The sequence below is a fragment of the Littorina saxatilis genome, linkage group LG12, assembly GCF_037325665.1.
Source record: "Littorina saxatilis isolate snail1 linkage group LG12, US_GU_Lsax_2.0, whole genome shotgun sequence".
Classification (NCBI taxonomy): Eukaryota; Metazoa; Mollusca; class Gastropoda; order Littorinimorpha; family Littorinidae; genus Littorina; species Littorina saxatilis.
In genome coordinates this window covers 25,271,950-25,281,949 of record NC_090256.1, presented here as the reverse complement: position 1 = coordinate 25,281,949, position 10,000 = coordinate 25,271,950, and the positions used below count along the sequence as shown (strand labels likewise).

At 45.9% G+C, this 10,000-nt stretch overlaps 1 protein-coding gene and 1 non-coding gene across 2 annotated transcripts in view; one reads left to right on the top strand and one right to left on the bottom strand.

Annotated features, from left to right (window-relative positions):
- LOC138983053 (E3 ubiquitin-protein ligase MIB2-like) overlaps positions 1–10,000 on the bottom strand; it is a 26,644-nt gene that overhangs the window by 16,350 nt on the left and 294 nt on the right. The gene's annotated exons all lie outside the window — the stretch shown is intronic.
- Trnat-cgu (transfer RNA threonine (anticodon CGU)) lies at positions 8,969–9,041 on the top strand. The gene has a single exon. It is a non-coding gene; the product is annotated as a tRNA-Thr (tRNA).

The following is a 10,000-nucleotide window of genomic DNA, read 5'->3' as shown; positions in this document are numbered from 1 at the left end:
AGTTATCAGCATGAAACAAAAAGTGGTCCATATTAGGAGCCCTTCCCCTAATGCTTATACTCGTAAAACCCCCCTCTCTCTCTCTCTCTCTCTCTCTCTCTCTCTCTCTCTCTCTCTCTCTCTCTCTCTCTCTCTCTCTCTCTCTCTCTCTCTCTCTGATCTCTCTCTCTCTCTCTATCTCTCTTCTCTCTCTCTCTCTCTCTCTCTCTCTCTCTCTCTCTCTCTCTCTCTCTCTCTCTCTCTCTCTCTCTCTCTCTCTCTCTCTTTTGTATTAATTTGTTAATATTGTTAAAAAAAATGTCTTCAAAATATATGTCTCTGTTTTGCGCGAGGCCTTGATGCAAAAACAAAGTAAAAGAATGCTTATACTATTGTCCTAGCTCGGAAAATAAAGATTTATCTGTTCTTATCTGATCTTATCTCTCTCCCCTTCACACTCCCCCCCTCTTTCTCTCTTTCTCGCTGAAAACCCTAAAACACACAGCAGCACACAGAACACACTCACACACACAAACACACACAAACACTCACACACACACACACACATGCAAACACACACACACACACATTCAAACACACACATACACACACACATACACACACATGCAAACACACAAACACACATGCAAACACACACACACACACACATGCAAACACACAAACACACATGCAAACACACACACACACATTCAACCACACACATACACACACACACATATATACACACACACACACACATACACACACATGTGGAGAAAAGCGACTACAGGAATATTTTTGTCTTTTCTCCATATGTAATTTTCTTCTTAAAGTATATGGAGTGAAGAAGAAGAGAAAATGTAGAGAGCAGAATATATTATCTAGGTTAGTATTGAAACTGTGTGGAATTAAGATTCACACTCTAAAATCATATTTGTTCTTTCCCCTAGTAAATGTTTGGAAATAGGTATGATACGGTCCCGTTTTCTATTGTTCTCTTGCGGTAGAATTAATTGGTTAAATTGGTTTTGACACGATGGCGCCGGCTTGACTGACGGGATATGAACCCTAGGTCACAGACTCGCTACGGCTTAGTTTTGAGCACGTGGACCGCCCGCGAAAGCATTGTTTTTCGACATCCGACTCTCACCTTCCCCCCCCCCCCCCCCCCCAACCCTCCTTTCCAGCTTGACCTGATTCTTTACTTCTCTATTAATAATATACTTGATACACACAGGCGAACACACATACATACACACACATACTCTCTATCTCTCTCTCTCTCTCTCTCTCTCTCTCTCTCTCTCTCTCTCTCTCTCTCTCTCTCTCTCTCTCTCTCTCTCTCGTCTTTTATGTAGCTTTTATATCATTCTTTCTTTTACCCATGTATTCAATATAAACATGTAGTCTGTATTCATTTGTTTAGTAGAATGTAGATTTTATGTTTATCATCTACATATGAGAAGCCTGTTGAATATACACTGTGTTTGACTGTGGTTAACTTGTAACTGCATACATTTTTGGTGTGACATGACTATTTTGCGAGATAATAGTCAGAGGTTTTGCACTTTGTTCACAGTGTTGATAACCAATGAGTGTTTGGTATCAAATGATGCGTCGTAGAATCTCCATTTTATTGATGTATATCTTTATAGCGTTTTTGATGTAGTTTTCTTAGTACAGGAGTTTTTGTGTATGTTTGAGGGGTTTTAACTGTAGCTTGTATGGAGACTGATAGCAGCCTCGAAACTCTCCCCCCTCCCTCCCCATTTTGTTATGTGATCCCAGTGCGACGTTTTCATTGGTTCCTTAGCTGTGACGTCAGGGACAGTCATGGAAGGTATATAAGCTGTTAGTTTTCAAGGTTCGGGGGTCATGTCATGTCATTGTCGTGTTCTGTCACGTGCATGTCATGTCACACTCAGCACGAGTAATTCACTGCAGTTGCTGGCCCGTAGAGTGCGTTCTTTCACAAGCAAACATGCTGATTACATAGCGACTGCTTTAACGCACCTCGAGCTTACATAGCCAAGTCAGTGCTCAAATAGCGATTTTCTCCCGAATTCCTGAGGGTAAAGGGGGACAATCACATTTTCGTTGTGTCTTAAACACACGACACAGCTCCCTCTGCTCTTGGCGTGGGTCCAGAAAGGGGGCTAGCTGCCCTTGGTGGCGTTCTCACTCGCCCTGCAGGAGTCCTCGTGATTCTCGGGAGAGAAGTGAAAGTCGCTAGAGGGGTGAGTTTCAGCTCACTCTTTGTCTTGGGACGCTCTTGTTACCCTGCTTTTATATATCCTGCCTTTTTAACCCTGAGCTGTTTGGCTTGTTTTTTCTTGGTGACCGTACCGTACCTTGTAAGTGATGAGCCAAGTTGCTAAACACAAACTGCCAAACACCACCTTTGCTGATAGGCGGGAAACATTCATCTGGGTAGATAACTACCTTCCAACGGATACCACTGCTCTGAGGGAGCAAGATTGGTCCCTTAATATGGACCAAACAGCAAGCGGTTCTGACCGCGCCCCAGATATTCCCATGGAATCACTGAATGAGACTGACCGGGCCAGCCGGACTGGTCAGTCCCCAAAATCCAAACAGCTTAATAAAGCAATCACCAATGAGAAAACCAGCATATCTTCTCCTTTCAAGAGAAAGAGATTGCGGGAGGACGACCCTGAGGGGGGGGCAGAGCTCTCCGGAATCTCTTCTCTTCCGGGATAGCCCCCCACGCTCTCAGATTACTGATCATTTTGAGGAAGACTTCACCGAAGTCAATCGTAAGAAGCCCAAAAAGAAAAAGAAGCAAAAGGTCCTCTGCGAGGGTCCCCCTCTTCAGGGAAACACAGGTATTTCCCATGCAACATCTGCCCGGGGGGTCGACACCTCCCAACCCCTTACTGAATCACAAGAAAACCAGACAACTCAACAGCCACTACCACCTGCCAATACACACACACACACAAAACAAAGACCCCGAAGAAAACTTCTTTACCAACCCAAGCAACCTCCTCCCTCCTTCTTAGAGTTCCCCGTGGTGGTGCAGGACCTGAAGGAGGGCCCGGCAACATTGCAGGGACTCGGCCTCAGGAGGAAAAAAACTTTTGACCTTGCCATCGGCGAGGTCAAAGAAATACGCATGCTGGCAGCTGGGAGCGTCCTGGTAGGGTGCTCCTCAGCATCACAACAAAACAAGCTATTGAGGCTGGACTCGATCGGCGGCATCAAAGTGAAATGCCACCGTCCGGAGGTAACAACCGAAGGTGTCATTAAACGCATACCCACAATACATTCAGGAACAGACCTGTCTGAGATGGCAGTGGGCGTGCGCGTCCGGATGGAGGATGGGAGTCTTGTAGAAAAGGGCCCCTCCTCGGTTCGATCTTTTCGCCGTCTTCTCCTTAGGGATGGGAAACCGTCTCAGGCGGTCCGTGTCACCTTTACAACGGCAATTCTTCCAGACAGCGTCGTTCTGGAGAGTGAGGTGTACGGCGTCGAACCCTACACTCCTCCAGTGCGGCGCTGTACGAAGTGCCAGAGACTATCGCACCTAAAACAACAATGCAAATCAAAAGTGCAGATCTGCCCCCGATGTGGCTCCAAGGGCCACGACGGAGCGACGTGCACCAAGGCCAAACATTGCGTAAACTGCAAGGGCGAGCATTCCGCCGCTTATCTTGGATGCCCGGAAATGAGACTGAGGCTGCAGGCCAATAAGATCAGGTCGGCAGCATACATACCATATTCTGAGGCCCTGGATCGGGCGCGGCGCGAGCTCGCCAAACAACAAAATAAAACAGCGACTGCCCCAGCGGAAATGAGGGACTCCTTCTGGCGTCCCCCTCCGCAACCGATCCGGCGGACCTCAACCCCCCGGTCCGGGTACTCTTTGGCTGTCCAGAGACCCCCCCTGGGTGGGCAAGTAAATAAAATACAAGAAATCAAAAACAAAATGACCGAACATGACAATACACTCCTTCCAGTTCATGCGGACAGCTCTGCTGCAACCGCGAAGCACCAAACAACTTCGCAAAATCCAAATCCTGGCCCCCAGGCGCCCTGTAAGTCTCAGACGGCTCGGCCGGCAGAGGCGCCGCTTCATGGGACCCCCGGGTTAAAGGCCTCCCTCCTACGCAAAGCCCAGAACAGGAAGGAGGACTCGAAAGAAGAGCAGCTCTTCGAGAGGTTGATGGGGAGAATGGAGGAGGGATTGGCCCAGAGATTCAGAGAATACAAACTTAAAACTGAACAGGAAATAAAGCAGCAGATGAGGGAGGAGCAGGAGAAGGCAGAGCATGAGCTAGCCGACGCTGCACTAGATAAGCTAAAAACAGGAGAGCAATATGCAAATTTAAATGAACAACAAAGAGGCCTTCAAGGTTTCATCGAGCAGTGCCTCGGCTTCATGGTTAAGGCCAGACAGATGCAGAGTCCTCTCGACCTGATCGACTCCCTCTCAGCTACATACACACAACTCTCCAACACCAAGGTTGAACGCTTCATTCCGGGCGGCGCCACTCTGGCGCTGGGCGCCCTTGCTGGTGCCAAGCAGTTGTCCGTGACGGATATGAAAGCTGTTAAAACCACTTTTTAACCTATTTTAAATCTGCCCTTTAACTTACCTTCTTTGTGCGTGTTAAAATGGCTGAACAAGGTGAAAGCGGTCACGGATTTATCATATTACAGTGGAACTGTCGCTCTATCAACTCTAACTTCTCTCAGCTATATAATTATATATCAAATCACTCTGCTGACATCTTAGTTATCCAGTCAGTCAAGAGAAAACGCTCCCTACTGCCTTCTATAGATGGTTTTGACTTCCCTCCCATAGTAGAGCAAAAGGGCTCAGGGCAACTCATTCAAACAGCTATTTATCTAAAGTCTTCCTTAAATTACAAACCCTTTGCACCTCTCATCCCTAGTTCAGAAAATCTCAGTACATGTGCTGTTGAAATCGAAATAAAAGGATCCAAAAACCTCAACATAGTTAACATATATTACCCCCACGGGTGTAATAAAAAAGGAACTACCGACTGGCTAAAATCCCTGGATCATAGCAGGGCACACTGGTGCGTGATGGGTGATTTTAATAATCACCACCCTCTGTGGGACTCTGCTAACCCTAGATACAAACATGCCAATAGCAACCTTGCTGACGTCATTTTGGAAACTGACTTTTGTATACTAAACGATGGCTCGGCAACCAGACTTCCAGACAGAGCTGACCATTCCCCATCAGCAATCGATCTCTCCCTTTGCTCAAATGCCATAGTCACTGACATCGACTGGAACGTTTTCCCGGACGCCCTCGGCTCCGATCACTTACCCATTGTTCTTACCTTCCGCCACTTCGCCCCTAATCGCAATAACTCGGAGGTCAGAAAAAAGTACAATTACAAACAGGCAAATTGGGACAGCTTCCGTGCGGAGCTCGAGGGTGTCAGGGAGGAAACTCTCCTTACGGATGACATCGAAGCCTCTTACAATAATATACGTCAATGTATACTCACTGCTGCCAATAATCACATTCCGCTTAAATCAGTAAATCCTAACTGTAAGGCCAAAAGGAATGAGTGGTGGAATGCAGACTGTGATGAAGCCTTGGCAAACAAGCGATATCACATTAGGACATATCTCAGGCACTGCTCAGACGCTAACTTCACGAATATGAAGTCAGCTGAAATACAATTTAACCAGATCACCGCTGAGGCTAAACTTCAAAACTGGGAAAACTTTGTCCACAAAGAAACTAAAGATTACAAAGACTGTGGCAAAATCTGGAAGAAAATCCGCAGATTTAAATGTAGATACAGAACTAAAGAAAAGCCACTACTATCGGGTGATAAAATGACCACAACTGACTCTGAAAAGGCAAACCTATTAGCAGATACCTTTGCCAAAAATAGTCAATCAAAATCCCTAGATACTGAACGACTCAATTATAGGTTAGATCAGGAGAAGGGTTTCACATACCCCCCAGATGACAACCAGTTGCCTATAAACTGCATGTTTAAGGCAAAAGAAGTCCAAAACGCCATCTCTTCTGTGAAAGACCCAAAAAAATCCACAGGTTTAGACCCAATATCATATCACATGATAAAACATCTACCACCTAACTTTGTTAAGTTGCTCACTCAGTTTTTCAATCTATGCTGGTTAAAGGATACTATCCCCGCAGCGTGGTCAGACTCACAAGTAGTAGCAGTATTGAAGAGCGGAAAACCGGGCAATCTACCTGGCAGTTACCGCCCCATATCACTAACCCCCCACCTCAGCAAGATCTTTGAGCGTGTGGTGAACCAGAGGCTGGAGTTCCACCTCAATAAACACAATATCATTCCTACATGCCAGGCAGGTTTTAGGCAAGGTCGTTCGTGTGCGGACCACATTGTGCACGTCACTGAAAAAATCAAAAAGACCTTGGCACATAGTAATAATTCTCTTCTTGGAACCTTCTTTGATATTAAATCTGCGTACGACAGCGTCTGGCATGCTCGTCTACTCCTAAAACTCGGCAGAATCGGTGTCTCTGGCCACATGTACCAATTCATCAAAAACTTCATCAGCAATCGCAAGATGTCTGTCCGAGTGGGCTCTTCGGTGTCCGAAACCCATGCGCTGGACATGGGGGTTCCCCAGGGCAGTATCATCGCGCCAAACTTATTCAGCATCATGCTCTATGACATTACTTCTGTTAAGGTTGACGGTGCCAGTGTACTTCTGTATGCGGACGACCTCGCCTTAATAGACACTAATAGACCACGCCATAACAGAGTTACCAACACTGTTGACTTATCTTCTTACCAAACTAAAATCGACAACCTCTGTCAATATATGTACACCAACGGCTTCCAACTAGCCTCAAATAAAACAGTCTTTCTTGTTGTCTCCCGTAGACAACTGTACAGGAACTGCAGTATAAAGATAGGTTGTGATATTATCAAACCGAGCTCAGAAGTTAAGTTCCTCGGCGTTATCATCGATACCCGACTTAACTGGACCAGTCATATCGAACATCTGATCAATAAGGCCAACAAGGATCTTTATATCATACGCTACCTGGCGTCCCAATCCTGGGCCAGAGGACGTAAGTGTGTCACAGAGGTAGTGCGGGCATTAATTCGCTCCCGCCTCCTTTACGGGTGCGAAGCTTATTTCGCGACGCGCCCGGCGCTCATGAAAAAACTGGCTATTATAGAGTGCAGGGCGCTCAAAATAGCTCTGGGACTCTCCCAACAAGCGAGTAAGAGTCGAGTCTACAGCGAGTGTGGGTGGCTGCCCCTTGTGGATGAGATAAAACTCCGTTCAGCTCAGTATGCTGTCAGAGCCCACGCGGTAGAGAACTCTGCCTGCGAGGTCCTGACTGACTTTTTTCCTCAGCACCAAAATTATGAGGCCAACACCAAACATAGCACTCAACTCTTGGCCAAAACGCTACCCTTATCCGACACAGTAAACCGCATTCTAGCCGATAGCGGGGTGAAGGTCAGTGAGCTGGCCAGGGTCCCCCCGCCCTCCTACCCGCCTTGGCTTGAGGAAACCCCTACTATCATATACGACAGTGAAGATAATACTACCAAAAAAGATAACCCCGTCTACCTGGCTACTGTTACAAAAGAAACCCTAAACTACAAATTCTCGGAGCATTTAAAAGTCTTTACTGACGGATCCAAATTTGCAGACGGCAGCGTTGGCTGCGCCTTTGTGATCCCAGATCTCAAAATCTCAAGGAAATATACTCTTAATAAAGACATCTCCATATTCTCAGCCGAGCTATTTGCCTTGCTCATGGCATGCACTTTTATAAATGACCTCCCAGTCACACCGCGTGCGGTAGTTTTCTGCTCTGACTCGCGCTCTTCATTACAAGCTCTGCATCGAAACACATCAAATCGGGCAGAGCTACAAAGAGAAATCCTCTTTATATGTCACCAGTTAATCTCATCCGGCACATCCGTATCATTTCTCTGGGTCCCCTCTCACGTAGGGGTCCGGGGAAATGAACTGGCGGATGTCGCTGCCAAAGAAGCGGCAGAATCTAGCCCAGCTAACACTAACATCGGCTACTCAGTAACCGAGTTCTACAGTAAAATCCGTAAACTCATTCGAAGTCAGTACGTAACATCTCTGTCCTATCAACCCATTGATATGAACGATCTACACCCCGATCTCCCAACAAACCTCCTCACTATCTTCAGACGCCTCCGTGCCGGCGGCTGCCGCTTCCATATCTTTAACAAGTCCTGCCATTGTGGAGAACCCTATTCATTTCAACACATTTTCGCTCCATGCGCTACAAATAGAATTACCTTTAAAACCTTATATGACCATATGCAGCTCCATGGTCTGAGTCCCCAGGATTATTTGCGCAGTAGCAGTTCTCTAGGCTGGTCACACAGCTTGCTGCTGTGCCGACTGGTCAGGGACTCGGACATGGGGCTGTGGGTATAACTAAGCCCAGATTATCACATCAGCGTGTTTCAGTTTGAGGTCGAGTGGCTCCCGCCATCCCTCCTGATTCCAGCGACTACCCTCTAGACAACATATCCTCACCCAAGGCCCACTAGTCGCCAAACTGTACATATTGTTTTTATTACCACGGCCTTCGTGGCTTACATTTTAATCCTTTTATTTGTAAAAAGTTTTGAGATTTATTGTTCGTGTTCCTCTTACTTGCTCATCTATTTGGTTTTATTGGTGATCCTGAAAGGTTCCACTTTTTAACTCGATTTGAATTAAAAAAAAAAAATCATTTTACAAACCCGTTATTCAAGATATAGAATACAGACTTATAATTCTTACCAAGAAACATCTTAACTACTTTTCATTTTAACAAATTCCACAGAGCATTATCAACTCAACCCCACCCCCTGCCCTCCTCTCCTTATTTTTTGTTTCTTTCTTTCCTCTTTTTGAAAGCGGACAAACACTCAAGTCCTTAATGGCTCAAAACCGTAGGACTTTTAATATTAATTTTAACCATCACTCGGGGGCCCGGGTAGCTCAGGTGGTAGAGCACTGGACTCGTGATCGAGAGGTCGCTGGTTCGAATCCGGGCCGGGACGGACACGGGTCAACTTTATGTGCAGACCCAGAGACGGTATCCATCTCCCACCCCCGTGTCACCACAATGGCACGTTAAAGATCTTGGTCATTCTACCATAAGTGCAGATGGCTGATACCACCTAAACACGCAAACATCAAAAAGCCGTGAGGGCGTAAAACTCGAATCGTATAAACCAATTCATGTCCAATATAGGCAATTAAGACCTGACGGACAATAAGCCCCTTAAAATTTACTTTTTTTTTTGGTTCGGGGGAGTCTTGGCAACCAACCTGGCTTAAGTGTCTAAATGGTATACCGGACTCCCCACCACCACTTAGGGTTACAGCATTGCTTCGGTGGGAATGGTTGTGGATGAGTCCAAACCTGAGTACTGAGAAGTATTTGTTGTTATCTCTAAACTGTCCTCCGGAGTTTTGGCAACCAACCTGGCTTAAGTGTCTAAATGGTATACCGGACTCCGCCCTGTGGACTGAACTGACAGGGTTAAAAACAAACGTTCCGCAGTCCCAGGTTACCACACGGCGAGTAAAGTGGCGTCGCTTTACTCTTTTACTTTATTTTTATCCAGGCCCCGAACCTCTGCCCAAATTTTCAGCCATTTTAGGACATAGGATATTGCTTTCAGTAGCGTATTTTGCTAAGGGTACCTACGGGTCATGCCCAATTTTTCAGCCATTTTAGGACTTAAAATATTTTTCGAGTAGTAGGAAAATTACAGGAATAGAGTGAACCAATGTACAGATATATTTTCTGAAAAGAACCTACGCCTTGTATTGAGTTGTTTTTATGATTCAATACAATTTTGAACTTTACCTGCCTCTTCTTGAGTTTATATTCTGTGTGTCTGTTTGTCCTGTCGTGTGATTGCCATCCTGACAAATGACCTTCAAACACGTATAACATCTAAGACACAGACAGTTAGAGTTAATGTGAAGCTAAGACCGCTCGGCTTTACAC